This window comes from Narcine bancroftii, chromosome 6 (genome assembly GCF_036971445.1).
Source record: "Narcine bancroftii isolate sNarBan1 chromosome 6, sNarBan1.hap1, whole genome shotgun sequence".
In the NCBI taxonomy this organism is placed as follows: domain Eukaryota; kingdom Metazoa; phylum Chordata; class Chondrichthyes; order Torpediniformes; family Narcinidae; genus Narcine; species Narcine bancroftii.
Window position 1 is genome coordinate 109,261,177 of NC_091474.1, and position 22,999 is coordinate 109,284,175.

Genomic DNA, 22,999 nt, shown 5'->3' on the forward strand with positions numbered 1-22,999 from the left:
CAACTCTAATACCCTGCCTCTGATTCCCCAGCTCTGATTCCCCGCCTCTGATTCCCCGCATCTGATTCCCTGCCTCTGATTCCCCGCCTCTGATTCCAGGCCTCTGATTCCCAGCATCTGATTTCGGCCTCTGATTCCCGGCCTCTGATTCCCTGCTTCTGATTCTGATTCCCTGCCTCTGATTCCCCACCTCTGATTCCCCATATCTGATTATCCGCCTCTGATTCCCCGCCTCTGATTCCCCGCCTCTGTTTCCCCATATCTGATTCCCCGACTCTGATTCCCCAACTCTGATTCCCCTCCTCTAATTCGCCAGCTATGATTCCCCGCCTCTGATTCCCTGCGTCTGATTCCCTGCCTCTGATTCCCAGCCTCTGATTCCCCTTCTCTGATTCACAACCTCTGAATCCCCACCTCTGATTCCCCATCTCTGATTCCGCACATCCGATTCCCTGCCTCTGATTCCCTGCCTCTGATTCCCCGCCTCTGATTCGCAACCTCTAATTCCCCACCTCTGATTCCCCATATCTGATTCCCCGCCTCTGTTTCCCTGCCTCTGATTCCCGGCCTCTGTTTCCCCATATCTGATTCCCCTCCTCTGATTCCCCAACTCTGATTCCCCGCCTCTGATTCCCCAGCTCTGATTCCCCGCCTTTTATTCCCGGCCTCTGATTCCCTGCCACTGATTCCCCGCCCCTGATTCCCCACCTCTGATTCCCCATATCTGATTCCCCGCCTCTGTTTCCCCAGCTCTGATTCCCTGCCTCTGATTCCCCGCCTCTGATTCCCCATCTCTGTTTCACCGCCTTTGATTCGCCACCTCTGATTCCCCATATCTGATTCCCCGCCTCTGTTTCCCCGCCTCTGATTCCCTGCCTCTGATTCCCAACCTCTGATTCCACACCTCTGATTCCCCATATCTGATTCCCTGCCTCTATTTCCCCGTATCTGATTCCCCGCCTTTGATTCCCAAACTCTGATTCCCCGCCTCTGATTCCCCAGCTCTGATTCCCCGCCTCTGATTCCCGGCATCCGATTCCCTGCCTCTGATTCCCCGCCTCTGATTCCCCATCTCTGATTCCCCGCCTCTGATTCCCCGTGTCTGATTCCGCACATCTGATTCCCTGCCTCTGATTCCCCACCTCTGATACCCCATATCTGATTCCCTACCTCTGTTTCCCCGCCTCTGATTCCCCGCCTCTGTTTCCCCATATCTGATTCCCCGCCTCTGATTCCCCAACTCTTATTCCCCTCCACTAATTCGCCAGCTATGATTCCCCGCCTCTGATTCCCTGCGTCTGATTCCCTGCCTCTGATTCCCAGCCTCTGATTCCCCTTTTCTGATTCACCACCTCTGAATCCCCACCTCTGATTCCCCATCTCTGATTCCGCACATCCGATTCCCTGCCTCTGATTCCCCGCCTCTGATTCCCCGCCTCTGATTCGCAACCTCAAATTTCGCACCTCTGATTCCCCATATCTGATTCCCCGCCTCTGTTTCCCTGCCTCTGATTCCCGGCCTCTGTTTCCCCATATCTGATTCCCCTCCTCTGATTCCCCAACTCTGATTCCCCGCCTCTGATTCCCCAGCTCTGATTCCCCGCCTTTTATTCCCGGCCTCTGATTCCCTGCCACTGATTCCCCGCCCCTGATTCCCCACCTCTGATTCCCCATATCTGATTCCCCGCCTCTGTTTCCCCAGCTCTGATTCCCCACCTCTGATTCCCCAGCTCTGATTCCCTGCCACTGATTCCCCGCCCCTGATTCCCCACCTCTGATTCCCCATATCTGATTCCCCGCCTCTGTTTCCCCAGCTCTGATTCCCTGCCTCTAATTCCCTGCCCTGATTCCCCATCTCTGTTTCACCGCCTTTGATTCGCCACCTCTGATTCCCCATATCTGATTCCCCGCCTCTGTTTCCCCGCCTCTGATTCCCTGCCTCTGATTCCCAACCTCTGATTCCACACCTCTGATTCCCCATATCTGATTCCCCGCCTCTATTTCCCCATATCTGATTCCCCGCCTCTGATTCCCCAACTCTGATTCCCCGCCTCTGATTCCCCAGCTCTGATTCCCCGCCTCTGATTCCCGGCGTCCGATTCCCTGCCTCTGATTCCCCGCCTCTGATTCACCATCTCTGATTCCCCGCCTCTGATTCCCCGTGACTGATTCCCTGCCTCTGATTCCCCGGCTCAGATTCCCCGCCTCTGATTCCCTGCCACTGATTCCCTGCCCCTGATTCCCCACCTCTGATTCCCCATATCTGATTCCCCGCCTCTGTTTCCCCGCCTCTGATTCCCCGCCTCTGATTCCCCATATCTGATTCCCGGCCTCTGATTCCCCGCTTCTGATTCTGATTCCCTGCCTCTGATTCCCCATCTCTGATTCCGCACATCTGATTCCCTGCCTCTGATTCCCCACCTCTGATTCCCCATATCTGATTCCCCGCCTCTGTTTCCCCGCCTCTGATTGCCAGCCTGTTTCCCCATATCTAATTCCCCACCTCTGATGCCCCAACTCTGATTCCCCACCTCTGATTCCCCAGCTCTGATTCCCCGCCTCTGATTCCCCACATCCGATTCCCCATGTCTGATTCCCCGCCTCTGTTTCCCCGCCTCTGATTCCCCGCCTCTGTTTCCCCATATCTGATTCCCCGCCTCTGATTCCCCAGCTCTGATTCCCTGCCTCTGATTCCCCGCGTTCTATTCGCTGCCTCTGATTCCCCGCCTGTGATTCCCCATCTCTGATTCACCACCTCTGATTTCCCACCTCTGATTCCCCATATCTAATTCCCCGCCTCTGCTTGCCCGCCTCTCATTCCCCGACTCTGTTTCCCCATATCTGATTCCCCGCCTCTGAATCCCCAACTCTGATTCCCTGCCTCTGATTCACCAGCTCTGATTCCCCGCCTTTGATTCCCCCCGTCTGATTCCCAGCCTCTGAATCCCTGTCTTATTTCCTGCCTCTGATTCCCCGCCTCTGATTCCCCATCTCTGATTCACTGCCTCTGATTCCCCACATCTGATTCCCAATCTCTGATTCCGCACAACCGATTCCCTTCCTCTGATTCCCCGACTCTGATTCCCCACCTCTGATTCCCCAGCTATGATTCCCCGCCTCTGATTCCCCGCGTCTGATTCCCTGCCTGTGATTCCCCGCCTCTGATTCCCCATCTCTGATTCCCCACCTCTGATTCCCCGTGTCTGATTCCCTTCCTTTGATTCCCCGCCTCTGATTCCCCGCCTCTGATTCCCTGCCACTGATTCCCCGCCCCTGATTCCCCACCTCTGATTCCCCATATCTTATTCCCCGCCTCTGTTTCCCCCCCTCTGATTCCAAGCCTCTGATTCCCCATATCTAATTCCCCGCCTCTGATTCCCCATATCTGATTCCCCGCCTCTGATTCCCCGTGTCTGATTCCCTGCCTCTGATTCCCCGCCTCTGATTCCCCATATCTGATTCCCCGCCTCTGTTTTCCCGCCTCAGATTCCCTGCCTCTGATTCCCCATATCTGATTCCCCGCCTCTGATTCCCCAACTCTGATTCCCCGCCTCTGATTCCCCAGCTCTGAATCCCCGCCTCTGATTCCCCGCGTCTGATTCCCTGCCTCTGATTCCCCGCCTCTGATTCCTCATCTGTGATTCACAACCTCTGATGCCCCACCTCTGATTCCCCATATCTGATTCCCCGCCTCTGTTTCCCCGCCTCTGATTCCCCACCTCTGATTCCCCATATCTGATTCCCCGCCTCTGATTGCCCACCTCTGATTCCCCGCGTCTGATTCCCCGCCTCTGATTCCCCGCCTCTGATTCCCCATCTCTGATTCACCACCTCTGATTCCCAGCCTCTGATTCCCCATCTCTGATTCCGCACATCTGATTCCCTGCCTATGATTCCCCACCTCCGATTCCCCGCCTCTGATTCCCCATATCTGATTCCCTGCCTCTGTTTCCCCGCCTCTGATTCCCCACCTCTGTTTCCCCATATCTGATTCCCCGCCTCTGATTCCCCAACTCTAATACCCTGCCTCTGATTCCCCAGCTCTGATTCCCCGCCTCTGATTCCCCGCATCTGATTCCCTGCCTCTGATTCCCCGCCTCTGATTCCAGGCCTCTGATTCCCAGCATCTGATTCCGGCCTCTAATTCCCGGCCTCTGATTCCCTGCTTCTGATTCTGATTCCCTGCCTCTGATTCCCCATCTCTGATTCCGCACATCTGATTCCTTGCCTCTGATTCCCCACCTCTGATTCCCCATATCTGATTCCCCGCCTGGGTTTCCCCGCCTCTGATTCCCCGCCTCTGTTTCCCAATATCTAAGTCCCCGCCTCTGATTCCCCAAATCTGATTCCCTACCTCTGATTCCCCAGCTCTGATTCCCCGCCTCTGATTCCCCGCATCTGATTCCCTGCATCTGATTCCAAGCTTCTGATTCCCTGCCTCTGATTCCCAACCTCTGATTCCCCACCTCTGATTCCCCATATCTGATTCCCCGCCTCTGTTTCCCCGCCTCGGATTCCCCGCCTCTGTTTCCCCATATCTGATTCCCGGCCTCTGATTCCCCGCCTCTGATTCCCCGCCTCTGATTCCCTGCCTCTGATTCCCCATCTCCGATTCCGCACATCTGATTCCCTTCCTCTGATTCCCCGCCTCTGATTCCCCGCCTCTGATTCCCTGCCTCTGATTCCCAACCTCGGATTCCCCACCTCTGATTCCCCATATCTGATTCCCCGCCTCTGTTTCCCCGCCTCTGATTCCCCGCCTCTGATTCCCAACTCTGATTCCCCGCCTCTGATTCCCCAGCTCTGATTCCCCGTGTTTGATTCCCTGCCTCTGATTCCCTGCCCTGATTCCCCATCTCTGTTTCACCGCCCTTGATTCGCCACCTCTGATTCCACATATCTGATTACCCGCCTCTGTTTCCCCGACTCTGATTCCCTGCCTCTGATTCCCAACCTCTGATTCCACACCTCTGATTCCCCATATCTGATTCCCCGCCTCTATTTCCCCATATCTGATTCCCCACCTCTGTTTCCCCGCCTCTGATTCCCCGCCTCTGATTCTCCATATCTCATTCCCCACCTCTGAATCCCCATCTCTGATTCCCAGACTCTGATTCCCCACCTCTGATTCCCGGCCTCTTATTCCCAGCATCTGATTCCCGGCCTCTGATTCCCGGCCTCTGATTCCCCGCTTCTGATTCTGATTCCCTGCCTCTGATTCCCCATCTCTGATTCCGCACATCTGATTCCCTGCCTCTGATTCCCCACCTCTGATTCCCCATATCTGATTCCCCGCCTCTGTTTCCCCGCCTCTGATTCCCCGCCTCTGTTTCCCCATATCTAATTCCCCACCTCTGATGCCCCAACTCTGATGCCCCACCTCTGATTCCCCAGCTCTGATTCCCCGACTCTGATTCCCCGCATCCGATTCCCCATGTCTGATTCCCCGCCTCTGTTTCCCCGCCTCTGATTCCCCGCCTCTGTTTCCCCATATCTGATTCCCCGCCTCTGATTCCCCAGCTCTGATTCCCTGCCTCTGATTCCCCGCGTTCTATTCGCTGCCTCTGATTCCCCGCCTGTGATTCCCCATCTCTGATTCACCACCTCTGATTTCCCACCTCTGATTCCCCATATCTAATTCCCCGCCTCTGCTTGCCCGCCTCTCATTCCCCGCCTCTGTTTCCCCATATCTGATTCCCCGCCTCTGAATCCCCAACTCTGATTCCCTGCCTCTGATTTACCAGCTCTGATTCCCCGCCTTTGATTCCCCCCGTCTGATTCCCAGCCTCTGAATCCCTGTCTGATTTCCTGCCTCTGATTTCCCGCCTCTGATTCCCGGCATCCGATTCCCTGCCTCTGATTCCCCGCCTCTGATTCCCCATCTCTGATTCCCCGCCTCTGATTCCCCGTGTCTGATTCCCTGCCTCTGATTCCCCGCCTCTGATTCCCCATATCTTATTCCCCGCCTCTGTTTTCCCGCCTCTGATTCCCTGCCTCTGATTCCCCATATCTGATTCCCCGCCTCTGATTCCCCAACTCTGATTCCCCGCCTCTGATTCCCCAGCTCTGAATCCCCGCCTCTGATTCCCCGCGTCTGATTCCCTGCCTCTGATTCCCCGCCTCTGATTCCTCATCTGTGATTCACAACCTCTGATGCCCCACCTCTGATACCCCATATATGATTCCCCGCCTCTGTTTCCCCGCCTCTGATTCCCCGCCTCTGATTCCCCATATCTGATTCCCCGCCTCTGATTGCCCACCTCTGATTCCGCACATCCGATTCCCTGCCTATGATTCCCCGCCTCTGATTCCCCGCCTCTGATTCCCCATATCTGATTCCCTGCCTCTGTTTCCCCGCCTCTGATTCCCCACCTCTGTTTCCCCATATCTGATTCCCCGCCTCTGATTCCCCAACTCTAATACCCCGCCTCTGATTCCCCAGCTCTGATTCCCCGCCTCTGATTCCCCGCATCTGATTCCCTGCCTCTGATTCCCCGCCTCTGATTCCAGGCCTCTGATTCGCAGCATCTGATTCCGGCCTCTAATTCCCGGCCTCTGATTCCCTGCTTCTGATTCTGATTCCCTGCCTCTGATTCCCCATCTCTGATTCCGCACATCTGATTCCTTGCCTCTGATTCCCCACCTCTGATTCCCCATATCTGAATCCCCGCCTGGGTTTCCCCGCCTCTGATTCCCCGCCTCTGTTTCCCAATATCTAAGTCCCCGCCTCTGATTCCCCAAATCTGATTCCCTACCTCTGATTCCCCAGCTCTGATTCCCCGCCTCTGATTCCCCGCATCTGATTCCCTGCATCTGATTCCAAGCTTCTGATTCCCTGCCTCTGATTCCCAACCTCTGATTCCCCACCTCTGATTCCCCATATCTGATTCCCCGCCTCTGTTTCCCCGCCTCGGATTCCCCGCCTCTGTTTCCCCATATCTGATTCCCGGCCTCTGATTCCCCGCCTCTGATTCCCCGCCTCTGATTCCCTGCCTCTGATTCCCCATCTCCGATTCCGCACATCTGATTCCCTTCCTCTGATTCCCCGCCTCTGATTCCCCGCCTCTGATTCCCTGCCTCTGATTCCCAACCTCGGATTCCCCACCTCTGATTCCCCATATCTGATTCCCCGCCTCTGTTTCCCCGCCTCTGATTCCCCGCCTCTGATTCCCAACTCTGATTCCCCGCCTCTGATTCCCCAGCTCTGATTCCCCGTGTTTGATTCCCTGCCTCTGATTCCCTGCCCTGATTCCCCATTTCTGTTTCACCGCCCTTGATTCGCCACCTCTGATTCCACATATCTGATTACCCGCCTCTGTTTCCCCGACTCTGATTCCCTGCCTCTGATTCCCAACCTCTGATTCCACACCTCTGATTCCCCATATCTGATTCCCCGCCTCTATTTCCCCATATCTGATTCCCCACCTCTGTTTCCCCGCCTCTGATTCCCCGCCTCTGATTCTCCATATCTCATTCCCCACCTCTGAATCCCCATCTCTGATTCCCAGACTCTGATTCCCCACCTCTGATTCCCGGCCTCTTATTCCCAGCATCTGATTCCCGGCCTCTGATTCCCGGCCTCTGATTCCCCGCTTCTGATTCTGATTCCCTGCCTCTGATTCCCCATCTCTGATTCCGCACATCTGATTCCCTGCCTCTGATTCCCCACCTCTGATTCCCCATATCTGATTCCCCGCCTCTGTTTCCCCGCCTCTGATTCCCCGCCTCTGTTTCCCCATATCTAATTCCCCACCTCTGATGCCCCAACTCTGATGCCCCACCTCTGATTCCCCAGCTCTGATTCCCCGACTCTGATTCCCCGCATCCGATTCCCCATGTCTGATTCCCCGCCTCTGTTTCCCCGCCTCTGATTCCCCGCCTCTGTTTCCCCATATCTGATTCCCCGCCTCTGATTCCCCAGCTCTGATTCCCTGCCTCTGATTCCCCGCGTTCTATTCGCTGCCTCTGATTCCCCGCCTGTGATTCCCCGCGTCTGATTCCCTGCCTCTGATTCCCCGCCTCTGATTCCTCATCTGTGATTCACAACCTCTGATGCCCCACCTCTGATACCCCATATATGATTCCCCGCCTCTGTTTCCCCGCCTCTGATTCCCCGCCTCTGATTCCCCATATCTGATTCCCCGCCTCTGATTGCCCACCTCTGATTCCCCGCGTCTGATTCCCCGCCTCTGATTCCCCGCCTCTGATTCCCCATCTCTGATTCACCACCTCTGATTCCCAGCCTCTGATTCCCCATCTCTGATTCCGCACATCCGATTCCCTGTCTATGATTCCCCACCTCTGATTCCCCGCCTCTGATTCCCCATATCTGATTCCCTGCCTCTGTTTCCCCGCCTCTGATTCCCCACCTCTGTTTCCCCATATCTGATTCCCCGCCTCTGATTCCCCAACTCTAATACCCCGCCTCTGATTCCCCAGCTCTGATTCCCCGCCTCTGATTCCCCGCATCTGATTCCCTGCCTCTGATTCCCCGCCTCTGATTCCAGGCCTCTGATTCCCAGCATCTGATTCCGGCCTCTAATTCCCGGCCTCTGATTCCCTGCTTCTGATTCTGATTCCCTGCCTCTGATTCCCCATCTCTGATTCCGCACATCTGATTCCTTGCCTCTGATTCCCCACCTCTGATTCCCCATATCTGATTCCCCGCCTGGGTTTCCCCGCCTCTGATTCCCCGCCTCTGTTTCCCAATATCTAAGTCCCCGCCTCAGATTCCCCAAATCTGATTCCCCACCTCTGATTCCCCAGCTCTGATTCCCCGCCTCTGATTCCCCGCATCTGATTCCCTGCATCTGATTCCAAGCCTCTGATTCCCTGCCTCTGATTACCAACCTCTGATTCCCCACCTCTGATTCCCCATATCTGATTCCCCGCCTCTGTTTCCCCGCCTCGGATTCCCCGCCTCTGTTTCCCCATATCTGATTCCCGGCCTCTGATTCCCCGCCTCTGATTCCCCGCCTCTGATTCCCCGCCTCTGTTTCCCCATATCTAATTCCCCACCTCTGATGCCCCAACTCTGATGCCCCACCTCTGATTCCCCAGCTCTGATTCCCCGACTCTGATTCCCCGCATCCGATTCCCCATGTCTGATTCCCCGCCTCTGTTTCCCCGCCTCTGATTCCCCGCCTCTGTTTCCCCATATCTGATTCCCCGCCTCTGATTCCCCAGCTCTGATTCCCTGCCTCTGATTCCCCGCGTTCTATTCGCTGCCTCTGATTCCCCGCCTGTGATTCCCCGCGTCTGATTCCCTGCCTCTGATTCCCCGCCTCTGATTCCTCATCTGTGATTCACAACCTCTGATGCCCCACCTCTGATACCCCATATATGATTCCCCGCCTCTGTTTCCCCGCCTCTGATTCCCCGCCTCTGATTCCCCATATCTGATTCCCCGCCTCTGATTGCCCACCTCTGATTCCCCGCGTCTGATTCCCCGCCTCTGATTCCCCGCCTCTGATTCCCCATCTCTGATTCACCACCTCTGATTCCCAGCCTCTGATTCCCCATCTCTGATTCCGCACATCCGATTCCCTGTCTATGATTCCCCACCTCTGATTCCCCGCCTCTGATTCCCCATATCTGATTCCCTGCCTCTGTTTCCCCGCCTCTGATTCCCCACCTCTGTTTCCCCATATCTGATTCCCCGCCTCTGATTCCCCAACTCTAATACCCCGCCTCTGATTCCCCAGCTCTGATTCCCCGCCTCTGATTCCCCGCATCTGATTCCCTGCCTCTGATTCCCCGCCTCTGATTCCAGGCCTCTGATTCCCAGCATCTGATTCCGGCCTCTAATTCCCGGCCTCTGATTCCCTGCTTCTGATTCTGATTCCCTGCCTCTGATTCCCCATCTCTGATTCCGCACATCTGATTCCTTGCCTCTGATTCCCCACCTCTGATTCCCCATATCTGATTCCCCGCCTGGGTTTCCCCGCCTCTGATTCCCCGCCTCTGTTTCCCAATATCTAAGTCCCCGCCTCAGATTCCCCAAATCTGATTCCCCACCTCTGATTCCCCAGCTCTGATTCCCCGCCTCTGATTCCCCGCATCTGATTCCCTGCATCTGATTCCAAGCCTCTGATTCCCTGCCTCTGATTACCAACCTCTGATTCCCCACCTCTGATTCCCCATATCTGATTCCCCGCCTCTGTTTCCCCGCCTCGGATTCCCCGCCTCTGTTTCCCCATATCTGATTCCCGGCCTCTGATTCCCCGCCTCTGATTCCCCGCCTCTGATTCCCTGCCTCTGATTCCCCATCTCCGATTCCGCACATCTTATTCCCTTCCTCTGATTCCCCGCCTCTGATTCCCCGCCTCTGATTCCCTGCCTCTGATTCCCAACCTCGGATTCCCCACCTCTGATTCCCCATATCTGATTCCCCGCCTCTGTTTCCCCGCCTCTGATTCCCCGCCTCTGATTCCCAACTCTGATTCCCCGCCTCTGATTCCCCAGCTCTGATTCCCCGTGTTTGATTCCCTGCCTCTGATTCCCTGCCCTGATTCCCCATCTCTGTTTCACCGCCTTTGATTCGCCACCTCTGATTCCCCATATCTGATTACCCGCCTCTGTTTCCCCGACTCTGATTCCCTGCCTCTGATTCCCAACCTCTGATTCCACACCTCTGATTCCCCATATCTGATTCCCCGCCTCTATTTCCCCATATCTGATTTCCGCCTCTGATTTCCCAACTCTGATTCCCCGCCTCTGATTCCCCAGCTCTGATTCCCCGACTCTGATTCCCGGAGTCCGATTCCCTGCCGCTGATTCCCCGCCTCTGATTCCCCATCTCTGATTCCCCGCCTCTGATTCCCCGTGTCTGATTCCCTGCCTCTGATTCCCCGCCTCTGATTCCCCGCCTCTGTTTCCCTGCCACTGATTCCCTGCCCCTGATTCCCCAATTCAGATTCCCCATATCTGATTCCCCGCCTCTGTTTCCCCGCCTCTGATTCGCCACCTCTGATTCCCCATATCTGATTCCCTGCCTCTGATTCCCCAACTCTGATTCACCGCCTCTGATTCCCCAGCTCTGAATCCCCGCCTCTGATTCCCCGCGTCTGATTCCCTGCCTCTGATTCCCCGCCTTGATTCCCCATCTCTGATTCACAACCTCTGATTCCCACCTCTGATTCCCTATATTTGATTACCCGCCTCTGTTTCCCCGCCTCTGATTCACTGCCTCTGATTCCCCACATCTGATTCCCCATCTCTGATTCCGCACAACCGATTCCCTGCCTATGATTCCCCGACTCTGATTCCCCACCTCTGATTCCCCAGCTCTGATTCCCCGCCTCTGATTCCCCGCGTCTGATTCCCTGCCTGTGATTCCCCGCCTCTGATTCCCCATCTCTGATTCCCCACCTCTGATTCCCCGTGTCTGATTCCCTTCCTTTGATTCCCCGCCTCTGATTCCCCGCCTCTGATTCCCTGCCACTGATTCCCCGCCCCTGATTCCCCACCTCTGATTCCCCATATCTTATTCCCCGCCTCCGTTTCCCCCCCTCTGATTCCCAGCCTCTGATTCCCCATATCTGATTCCCCGCCTCTGATTCCCCATATCTGATTCCCCGCCTCTATTTCCCCATATCTGCTTCGCCGCCTCTGATTCCCCAACTCTGATTCCCCGCCTCTGATTCCCCAGCTCTGATTTCCCACCTCTGATTCCCGGCATCCGATTCCCTGCCTCTGATTCCCCGTCTCTGATTCCCCATCTCTGATTCCCCGCCTCTGATTCCCCGTGTCTGATTCCCTGCCTCTGATTCCCCGCCTCTGATTCCCCATATCTGATTCCCCGCCTCTGTTTTCCCGCCTCTGATTCCTTGCCTCTGATTCCCCATATCTGATTCCCCGCCTCTGATTCCCCAACTCTGATTCCCAGCCTCTGATTCCCCAGCTCTGAATCCCCGCCTCTGATTCCCCGCGTCTGATTCCCTGCCTCTGATTCCCCGCCTCTGATTCCCCATCTGTGATTCACAACCTCTGATGCCCCACCTCTGATTCCCCATATCTGATTCCCCGCCTCTGTTTCCCCGCCTCTGATTCCCCGCCTCTGATTCCCCATATCTGATTCCCCGCCTCTGATTGCCCACCTCTGATTCCCCGCGTCTGATTCCCTGCCTCTGTTTCCCCGCCTCTGATTCCCCATCTCTGATTCACCACCTCTGATTCCCAGCCTCTGATTCCCCATCTCTGATTCCGCACATCCGATTCCCTGCCTATGATTCCCCACCTCTGATTCCCCGCCTCTGATTCCCCATATCTGATTCCCTGCCTCTGTTTCCCCGCGTCTGATTCCCCACCTCTGTTTCCCCATATCTGATTCCCCGCCTCTGATTCCCCAACTCTAATACCCCGCCTCTGATTCCCCAGCTCTGATTCCCCGCCTCTGATTCCCCGCATCTGATTCCCTGCCTCTGATTTACCGCCTCTGATTCCAGGCCTCTGATTCCCAGCATCTGATTCCGGCCTCTGATTCCCGGCCTCTGATTCCCTGCTTCTGATTCTGATTCCCTGCCTCTGTTTCCCCATCTATGATTCCGCACATCTGATTCCTTGCCTCTGATTCCCCACCTCTGATTCCCCATATCTGATTCCCCGCCTGGGTTTCCCCGCCTCTGATTCCCCGCCTCTGTTTCCCAATATCGAAGTCCCCGCCTCTGATTCCCCAAATCTGATTCCCCACCTCTGATTCCCCAGCTCTGATTCCCCGCCTCTGATTCCCCGCATCTGATTAACTGCATCTGATTCCAAGCCTCTGATTCCCTGCCTCTGATTCCCAACCTCTTATTCCCCACCTCTGATTCCCCATATCTGATTCCCCGCCTCTGTTTCCCCGCCTCGGATTCCCCGCCTCTGTTTCCCCATATCTGATTCCCGGCCTCTGATTCCCCGCCTCTGATTCCCCGCCTCTGATTCCCTGCCTCTGATTCCCCATCTCCGATTCCGCACATCTGATTCCCTTCCTCTGATTCCCCGCCTCTGATTTTCCGCCTCTGATTCCCTGCCTCTGATTCCCAACCTCGGATTCCCCACCTCTGATTCCCCATATCTGATTCCCCGCCTCTGTTTCCCCGCCTCTGATTCCCCGCCTCTGATTCCCAACTCTGATTCCCCGCCTCTGATTCCCCAGCTCTGATTCCCCGTGTTTGATTCCCCACCTCTGATTCCCCGCCTCTGATTCCCCATATCTGATTCCCTGCCTCTGTTTCCCCGCCTCTGATTCCCCACCTCTGTTTCCCCATATCTGATTCCCCGCCTCTGATTCCCCAACTCTAATACCCTGCCTCTGATTCCCCAGCTCTGATTCCCCGCCTCTGACTCCCCGCATCTGATTCCCTGCCTCTGATTCCCCGCCTCTGATTCCAGGCCTCTGATTCCCAGCATCTGATTCCGGCCTCTAATTCCCAGCCTCTGATTCCCTGCTTCTGATTCTGATTCCCTGCCTCTGATTCCCCATCTCTGATTCCGCACATCTGATTCCTTGCCTCTGATTCCCCACCTCTGATTCCCCATATCTGATTCCCCGCCTGGGTTTCCCCGCCTCTGATTCCCCGCCTCTGTTTCCCAATATCTAAGTCCCCGCCTCTGATTCCCCAAATCTGATTCCCTATCTCTGATTCCCCAGCTCTGATTCCCCGCCTCTGATTCCCCGCATCTGATTCCCTGCATCTGATTCCAAGCCTCTGATTCCCTGCCTCTGATTCCCAACCTCTGATTCCCCACCTCTGATTCCCCATATCTGATTCCCCGCCTCTGTTTCCCCGCCTCGGATTCCCCGCCTCTGTTTCCCCATATCTGATTCCCGGCCTCTGATTCCCCGCCTCTGATTCCCCGCCTCTGATTCCCTGCCTCTGATTCCCCATCTCCGATTCCGCACATCTGATTCCCTTCCTCTGATTCCCCGCCTCTGATTCCCCAGCTCTGATTCCCCGCCTCTGATTCCCGGCGTCCGATTCCCTGCCTCTGATTCCCGGCCTCTGTTTCCCCAGCTCTGATTCCCCACCTCTGATTCCCCAGCTCTGATTCCCTGCCACTGATTCCCCGCCCCTGATTCCCCACCTCTGATTCCCCATATCTGATTCCCCGCCTCTGTTTCCCCAGCTCTGATTCCCTGCCTCTGATTCCCTGCCCTGATTCCCCATCTCTGCTTCACCGCCTTTGATTCGCCACCTCTGATTCCCCATATCTGATTCCCCGCCTCTGTTTCCCCGCCTCTGATTCCCTGCCTCTGATTCCCAACCTCTGATTCCACACCTCTGATTCCCCATATCTGATTCCCCGCCTCTATTTCCCCATATCTGATTCCCCGCCTCTGATTCCCCAACTCTGATTCCCCGCCTCTGATTCCCCAGCTCTGATTCCCCGCCTCTGATTCCCGGCGTCCGATTCCCTGCCTCTGATTCCCCGCCTCTGATTCACCATCTCTGATTCCCCGCCTCTGATTCCCCGTGTCTGATTCCCTGCCTCTGATTCCCCGGCTCAGATTCCCCGCCTCTGATTCCCTGCCACTGATTCCCTGCCCCTGATTCCCCACCTCTGATTCCCCATATCTGATTCCCCGCCTCTGTTTCCCCGCCTCTGATTCCCCGCCTCTGATTCCCCATATCTGATTCCCGGCCTCTGATTCCCCGCTTCTGATTCTGATTCCCTGCCTCTGATTCCCCATCTCTGATTCCGCACATCTGATTCCCTGCCTCTGATTCCCCACCTCTGATTCCCCATATCTGATTCCCCGCCTCTGTTTCCCCGCCTCTGATTCCCCGCCTGTTTCCTCATATCTAATTCCCCACCTCCGATTCCCCAACTCTGATTCCCCGCCTCTGATTCCCCATCTCTGATTCCCCGCCTCTGATTCCCCACATCCGATTCCCCATGTCTGATTCCCCGCCTCTGTTTCCCCGCCTCTGATTCCCCGCCTCTGTTTCCCCATATCTGATTCCCCGCCTCTGATTCCCCAGCTCTGATTCACCAGCTCTGATTCCCCGCCTTTGATTCCCCCCGTCTGATTCCCAGCCTCTGAATCCCTGTCTTATTTCCTGCCTCTGATTCCCCGCCTCTGATTCCCCATCTCTGATTCACTGCCTCTGATTCCCCACATCTGATTCCCAATCTCTGATTCCGCACAACCGATTCCCTTCCTCTGATTCCCCGACTCTGATTCCCCACCTCTGATTCCCCAGCTCTGATTCCCCGCCTCTGATTCCCCGCGTCTGATTCCCTGCCTGTGATTCCCCGCCTCTGATTCCCCATCTCTGATTCCCCACCTCTGATTCCCCGTGTCTGATTCCCTTCCTTTGATTCCCCGCCTCTGATTCCCCGCCTCTGATTCCCAGCCACTGATTCCCCGCCCCTGATTCCCCACCTCTGATTCCCCATATCTTATTCCCCGCCTCTGTTTCCCCCCTCTGATTCCCAGCCTCTGATTCCCCATATCTAATTCCCCGCCTCTGATTCCCCATATCTGATTCCCCGCCTCTGATTCCCCGTGTCTGATTCCCTGCCTCTGATTCCCCGCCTCTGATTCCCCATATCTGATTCCCCGCCTCTGATTCCCCAACTCTGATTCCCCGCCTCTGATTCCCCAGCTCTGAATCCCCGCCTCTGATTCCCCGCGTCTGATTCCCTGCCTCTGATTCCCCGCCTCTGATTCCCCATCTGTGATTCACAACCTCTGATGCCCCACCTCTGATTCCCCATATCTGATTCCCCGCCTCTGTTTCCCCGCCTCTGATTCCCCACCTCTGATTCCCCATATCTGATTCCCCGCCTCTGATTGCCCACCTCTGATTCCCCGCGTCTGATTCCCCGCCTCTGATTCCCCGCCTCTGATTCCCCATCTCTGATTCACCACCTCTGATTCCCAGCCTCTGATTCCCCATCTCTGATTCCGCACATCCGATTCCCTGCCTATGATTCCCCACCTCTGATTCCCCGCCTCTGATACCCCATATCTGATTCCCTGCCTCTGTTTCCCCGCCTCTGATTCCCCACCTCTGTTTCCCCATATCTGATTCCCCGCCTCTGATTCCCCAACTCTAATACCCTGCCTCTGATTCCCCAGCTCTGATTCCCCGCCTCTGATTCCCCGCATCTGATTCCCTGCCTCTGATTCCCCGCCTCTGATTCCAGGCCTCTGATTCCCAGCATCTGATTCCGGCCTCTAATTCCCGGCCTCTGATTCCCTGCTTCTGATTCTGATTCCCTGCCTCTGATTCCCCATCTCTGATTCCGCACATCTGATTCCTTGCCTCTGATTCCCCACCTCTGATTCCCCATATCTGATTCCCCGCCTGGGTTTCCCCGCCTCTGATTCCCCGCCTCTGTTTCCCAATATCTAAGTCCCCGCCTCTGATTCCCCAAATCTGATTCCCTACCTCTGATTCCCCAGCTCTGATTCCCCGCCTCTGATTCCCCGCATCTGATTCCCTGCATCTGATTCCAAGCCTCTGATTCCCTGCCTCTGATTCCCAACCTCTGATTCCCCACCTCTGATTCCCCATATCTGATTCCCCGCCTCTGTTTCCCCGCCTCGGATTCCCCGCCTCTGTTTCCCCATATCTGATTCCCGGCCTCTGATTCCCCGCCTCTGATTCCCCGCCTCTGATTCCCTGCCTCTGATTCCCCATCTCCGATTCCGCACATCTGATTCCCTTCCTCTGATTCCACGCCTCTGATTCCCCGCCTCTGATTCCCTGCCTCTGATTCCCAACCTCGGATTCCCCACCTCTGATTCCCCATATCTGATTCCCCGCCTCTGTTTCCCCGCCTCTGATTCCCCGCCTCTGATTCCCAACTCTGATTCCCCGCCTCTGATTCCCCAGCTCTGATTCCCCGTGTTTGATTCCCTGCCTCTGATTCCCTGCCCTGATTCCCCATCTCTGTTTCACCGCCCTTGATTCGCCACCTCTGATTCCACATATCTGATTACCCGCCTCTGTTTCCCCGACTCTGATTCCCTGCCTCTGATTCCCAACCTCTGATTCCACACCTCTGATTCCCCATATCTGATTCCCCGCCTCTATTTCCCCATATCTGATTCCCCACCTCTGTTTCCCCGCCTCTGATTCCCCGCCTCTGATTCTCCATATCTCATTCCCCACCTCTGAATCCCCATCTCTGATTCCCAGACTCTGATTCCCCACCTCTGATTCCCGGCCTCTTATTCCCAGCATCTGATTCCCGGCCTCTGATTCCCGGCCTCTGATTCCCCGCTTCTGATTCTGATTCCCTGCCTCTGATTCCCCATCTCTGATTCCGCACATCTGATTCCCTGCCTCTGATTCCCCACCTCTGATTCCCCATATCTGATTCCCCGCCTCTGTTTCCCCGCCTCTGATTCCCCGCCTCTGTTTCCCCATATCTAATTCCCCACCTCTGATGCCCCAACTCTGATGCCCCACCTCTGATTCCCCAGCTCTGATTCCCCGACTCTGATTCCCCGCATCCGATTCCCCATGTCTGATTCCCCGCCTCTGTTTCCCCGCCTCTGATTCCCCGCCTCTGTTTCCCCATATCTGATTCCCCGCCTCTGATTCCCCAGCTCTGATTCCCTGCCTCTGATTCCCCGCGTTCTATTCGCTGCCTCTGATTCCCCGCCTGTGATTCCCCATCTCTGATTCACCACCTCTGATTTCCCACCTCTGATTCCCCATATCTAATTCCCCGCCTCTGCTTGCCCGCCTCTCATTCCCCGCCTCTGTTTCCCCATATCTGATTCACCGCCTCTGAATCCCCAACTCTGATTCCCTGCCTCTGATTCACCAGCTCTGATTCCCCGCCTTTGATTCCCCCCGTCTGATTCCCAGCCTCTGAATCCCTGTCTGATTTCCTGCCTCTGATTTCCCGCCTCTGATTCCCGGCATCCGATTCCCTGCCTCTGATTCCCCGCCTCTGATTCCCCATCTCTGATTCCCCGCCTCTGATTCCCCGTGTCTGATTCCCTGCCTCTGATTCCACGCCTCTGATTCCCCATATCTTATACCCCGCCTCTGTTTTCCCGCCTCTGATTCCCTGCCTCTGATTCCCCATATCTGATTCCCCGCCTCTGATTCCCCAACTCTGATTCCCCGCCTCTGATTCCCCAGCTCTGAATCCCCGCCTCTGATTCCCCGCGTCTGATTCCCTGCCTCTGATTCCCCGCCTCTGATTCCTCATCTGTGATTCACAACCTCTGATGCCCCACCTCTGATACCCCATATATGATTCCCCGCCTCTGTTTCCCCGCCTCTGATTCCCCGCCTCTGATTCCCCATATCTGATTCCCCGCCTCTGATTGCCCACCTCTGATTCCCCATATCTGATTCCCTGCCTCTGTTTCCCCGCCTCTGATTCCCCACCTCTGATTCCCCGCCTCTGATTCCCCAACTCTAATACCCCGCCTCTGATTCCCCAGCTCTGATTCCCCGCCTCTGATTCCCCGCATCTGATTCCCTGCCTCTGATTCCCCGCCTCTGATTCCAGGCCTCTGATTCCCAGCATCTGATTCCGGCCTCTAATTCCCGGCCTCTGATTCCCTGCTTCTGATTCTGATTCCCTGCCTCTGATTCCCCATCTCTGATTCCGCACATCTGATTCCTTGCCTCTGATTCCCCACCTCTGATTCCCCATATCTGATTCCCCGCCTGGGTTTCCCCGCCTCTGATTCCCCGCCTCTGTTTCCCAATATCTAAGTCCCCGCCTCTGATTCCCCAAATCTGATTCTCCACCTCTGATTCCCCAGCTCTGATTCCCCGCCTCTGATTCCCCGCATCTGATTCCCTGCATCTGATTCCAAGCCTCTGATTCCCTGCCTCTGATTACCAACCTCTGATTCCCCACCTCTGATTCCCCATATCTGATTCCCCGCCTCTGTTTCCCCGCCTCAGATTCCCCGCCTCTGTTTCCCCATATCTGATTCCCGGCCTCTGATTCCCCGCCTCTGATTCCCCGCCTCTGATTCCCTGCCTCTGATTCCCCATCTCCGATTCCGCACATCTGATTCCCTTCCTCTGATTCCCCGCCTCTGATTCCCCGCCTCTGATTCCCTGCCTCTGATTCCCAACCTCGGATTCCCCACCTCTGATTCCCCATATCTGATTCCCCGCCTCTGTTTCCCCGCCTCTGATTCACCGCCTCTGATTCCCAACTCTGATTCCCCGCCTCTGATTCCCCAGCTCTGATTCCCCGTGTTTGATTCCCTGCCTCTGATTCCCTGCCCTGATTCCCCATCTCTGTTTCATCGCCTTTGATTCGCCACCTCTGATTCCCCATATCTGATTACCCGCCTCTGTTTCCCCGACTCTGATTCCCTGCCTCTGATTCCCAACCTCTGATTCCACACCTCTGATTCCCCATATCTGATTCCCCGCCTCTATTTCCCCATATCTGATTTCCGCCTCTGATTTCCCAACTCTGATTCCCCGCCTCTGATTCCCCAGCTCTGATTCCCCGACTCTGATTCCCGGAGTCCGATTCCCTGCCGCTGATTCCCCGCCTCTGTTTCCCCATCTCTGATTCCCCGCCTCTGATTCCCCGTGTCTGATTCCCTGCCTCTGATTCCCCGCCTCTGATTCCCCGCCTCTGTTTCCCTGCCACTGATTCCCTGCCCCTGATTCCCCAATTCAGATTCCCCATATCTGATTCCCCGCCTCTGTTTCCCCGCCTCTGATTCGCCACCTCTGATTCCCCATATCTGATTCCCTGCCTCTGATTCCCCAACTCTGATTCACCGCCTCTGATTCCCCAGCTCTGAATCCCCGCCTCTGATTCCCCGCGTCTGATTCCCTGCCTCTGATTCCCCGCCTTGATTCCCCATCTCTGATTCACAACCTCTGATTCCCACCTCTGATTCCCTATATTTGATTACCCGCCTCTGTTTCCCCGCCTCTGATTCACTGCCTCTGATTCCCCACATCTGATTCCCCATCTCTGATTCCGCACAACCGATTCCCTGCCTATGATTCCCCGACTCTGATTCCCCACCTCTGATTCCCCAGCTCTGATTCCCCGCCTCTGATTCCCCGCGTCTGATTCCCTGCCTGTGATTCCCCGCCTCTGATTCCCCATCTCTGATTCCCCACCTCTGATTCCCCGTGTCTGATTCCCTTCCTTTGATTCCCCGCCTCTGATTCCCCGCCTCTGATTCCCTGCCACTGATTCCCCGCCCCTGATTCCCCACCTCTGATTCCCCATATCTTATTCCCCGCCTCCGTTTCCCCCCCTCTGATTCCCAGCCTCTGATTCCCCATATCTGATTCCCCGCCTCTGATTCCCCATATCTGATTCCCCGCCTCTATTTCCCCATATCTGCTTCGCCGCCTCTGATTCCCCAACTCTGATTCCCCGCCTCTGATTCCCCAGCTCTGATTTCCCGCCTCTGATTCCCGGCATCCGATTCCCTGCCTCTGATTCCCCGTCTCTGATTCCCCATCTCTGATTCCCCGCCTCTGATTCCCCGTGTCTGATTCCCTGCCTCTGATTCCCCGCCTCTGATTCCCCATATCTGATTCCCCGCCTCTGTTTTCCCGCCTCTGATTCCTTGCCTCTGATTCCCCATATCTGATTCCCCGCCTCTGATTCCCCAACTCTGATTCCCAGCCTCTGATTCCCCAGCTCTGAATCCCCGCCTCTGATTCCCCGCGTCTGATTCCCTGCCTCTGATTCCCCGCCTCTGATTCCCCATCTGTGATTCACAACCTCTGATGCCCCACCTCTGATTCCCCATATCTGATTCCCCGCCTCTGTTTCCCCGCCTCTGATTCCCCGCCTCTGATTCCCCATATCTGATTCCCCGCCTCTGATTGCCCACCTCTGATTCCCCGCGTCTGATTCCCTGCCTCTGATTCCCCGCCTCTGATTCCCCATCTCTGATTCACCACCTCTGATTCCCAGCCTCTGATTCCCCATCTCTGATTCCGCACATCCGATTCCCTGCCTATGATTCCCCACCTCTGATTCCCCGCCTCTGATTCCCCATATCTGATTCCCTGCCTCTGTTTCCCCGCGTCTGATTCCCCACCTCTGTTTCCCCATATCTGATTCCCCGCCTCTGATTCCCCAACTCTAATACCCCGCCTCTGATTCCCCAGCTCTGATTCCCCGCCTCTGATTCCCCGCATCTGATTCCCTGCCTCTGATTTACCGCCTCTGATTCCAGGCCTCTGATTCCCAGCATCTGATTCCGGCCTCTGATTCCCGGCCTCTGATTCCCTGCTTCTGATTCTGATTCCCTGCCTCTGTTTCCCCATCTATGATTCCGCACATCTGATTCCTTGCCTCTGATTCCCCACCTCTGATTCCCCATATCTGATTCCCCGCCTGGGTTTCCCCGCCTCTGATTCCCCGCCTCTGTTTCCCAATATCTAAGTCCCCGCCTCTGATTCCCCAAATCTGATTCCCCACCTCTGATTCCCCAGCTCTGATTCCCCGCCTCTGATTCCCCGCATCTGATTCCCTGCATCTGATTCCAAGCCTCTGATTCCCTGCCTCTGATTCCCAACCTCTTATTCCCCACCTCTGATTCCCCATATCTGATTCCCCGCCTCTGTTTCCCCGCCTCGGATTCCCCGCCTCTGTTTCCCCATATCTGATTCCCGGCCTCTGATTCCCCGCCTCTGATTCCCCGCCTCTGATTCCCTGCCTCTGATTCCCCATCTCCGATTCCGCACAACTGATTCCCTTCCTCTGATTCCCCGCCTCTGATTTTCCGCCTCTGATTCCCTGCCTCTGATTCCCAACCTCGGATTCCCCACATCTGATTCCCCATATCTGATTCCCCGCCTCTGTTTCCCCGCCTCTGATTCCCCGCCTCTGATTCCCAACTCTGATTCCCCGCCTCTGATTCCCCAGCTCTGATTCCCCGTGTTTGATTCCCCACCTCTGATTCCCCGCCTCTAATTCCCCATATCTGATTCCCTGCCTCTGTTTCCCCGCCTCTGATTCCCCACCTCTGTTTCCCCATATCTGATTCCCCGCCTCTGATTCCCCAACTCTAATACCCTGCCTCTGATTCCCCAGCTCTGATTCCCCGCCTCTGATTCCCCGCATCTGATTCCCTGCCTCTGATTCCCCGCCTCTGATTCCAGGCCTCTGATTCCCAGCATCTGATTCCGGCCTCTAATTCCCAGCCTCTGATTCCCTGCTTCTGATTCTGATTCCCTGCCTCTGATTCCCCATCTCTGATTCCGCACATCTGATTCCTTGCCTCTGATTCCCCACCTCTGATTCCCCATATCTGATTCCCCGCCTGGGTTTCCCCGCCTCTGATTCCCCGCCTCTGTTTCCCAATATCTAAGTCCCCGCCTCTGATTTCCCAAATCTGATTCCCTATCTCTGATTCCCCAGCTCTGATTCCCCGCCTCTGATTCCCCGCATCTGATTCCCTGCATCTGATTCCAAGCCTCTGATTCCCTGCCTCTGATTCCCAACCTCTGATTCCCCACCTCTGATTCCCCATATCTGATTCCCCGCCTCTGTTTCCCCGCCTCGGATTCCCCGCCTCTGTTTCCCCATATCTGATTCCCGGCCTCTGATTCCCCGCCTCTGATTCCCCGCCTCTGATTCCCTGCCTCTGATTCCCCATCTCCGATTCCGCACATCTGATTCCCTTCCTCTGATTCCCCGCCTCTGATTCCCCGCCTCTGATTCCCTGCCTCTGATTCCCAACCTCGGATTCCCCACCTCTGATTCCCCATATCTGATTCCCCGCCTCTGTTTCCCCGCCTCTGATTCCCCGCCTCTGATTCCCAACTCTGATTCCCCGCCTCTGATTCCCCAGCTCTGATTCCCCGTGTTTGATTCCCTGCCTCTGATTCCCTGCCCTGATTCCCCATCTCTGTTTCACCGCCCTTGATTCGCCACCTCTGATTCCCCATATCTGATTACCCGCCTCTGTTTCCCCGACTCTGATTCCCTGCCTCTGATTCCCAACCTCTGATTCCACACCTCTGATTCCCCATATCTGATTCCCCGCCTCTATTTCCCCATATCTGATTCCCCACCTCTGTTTCCCCGC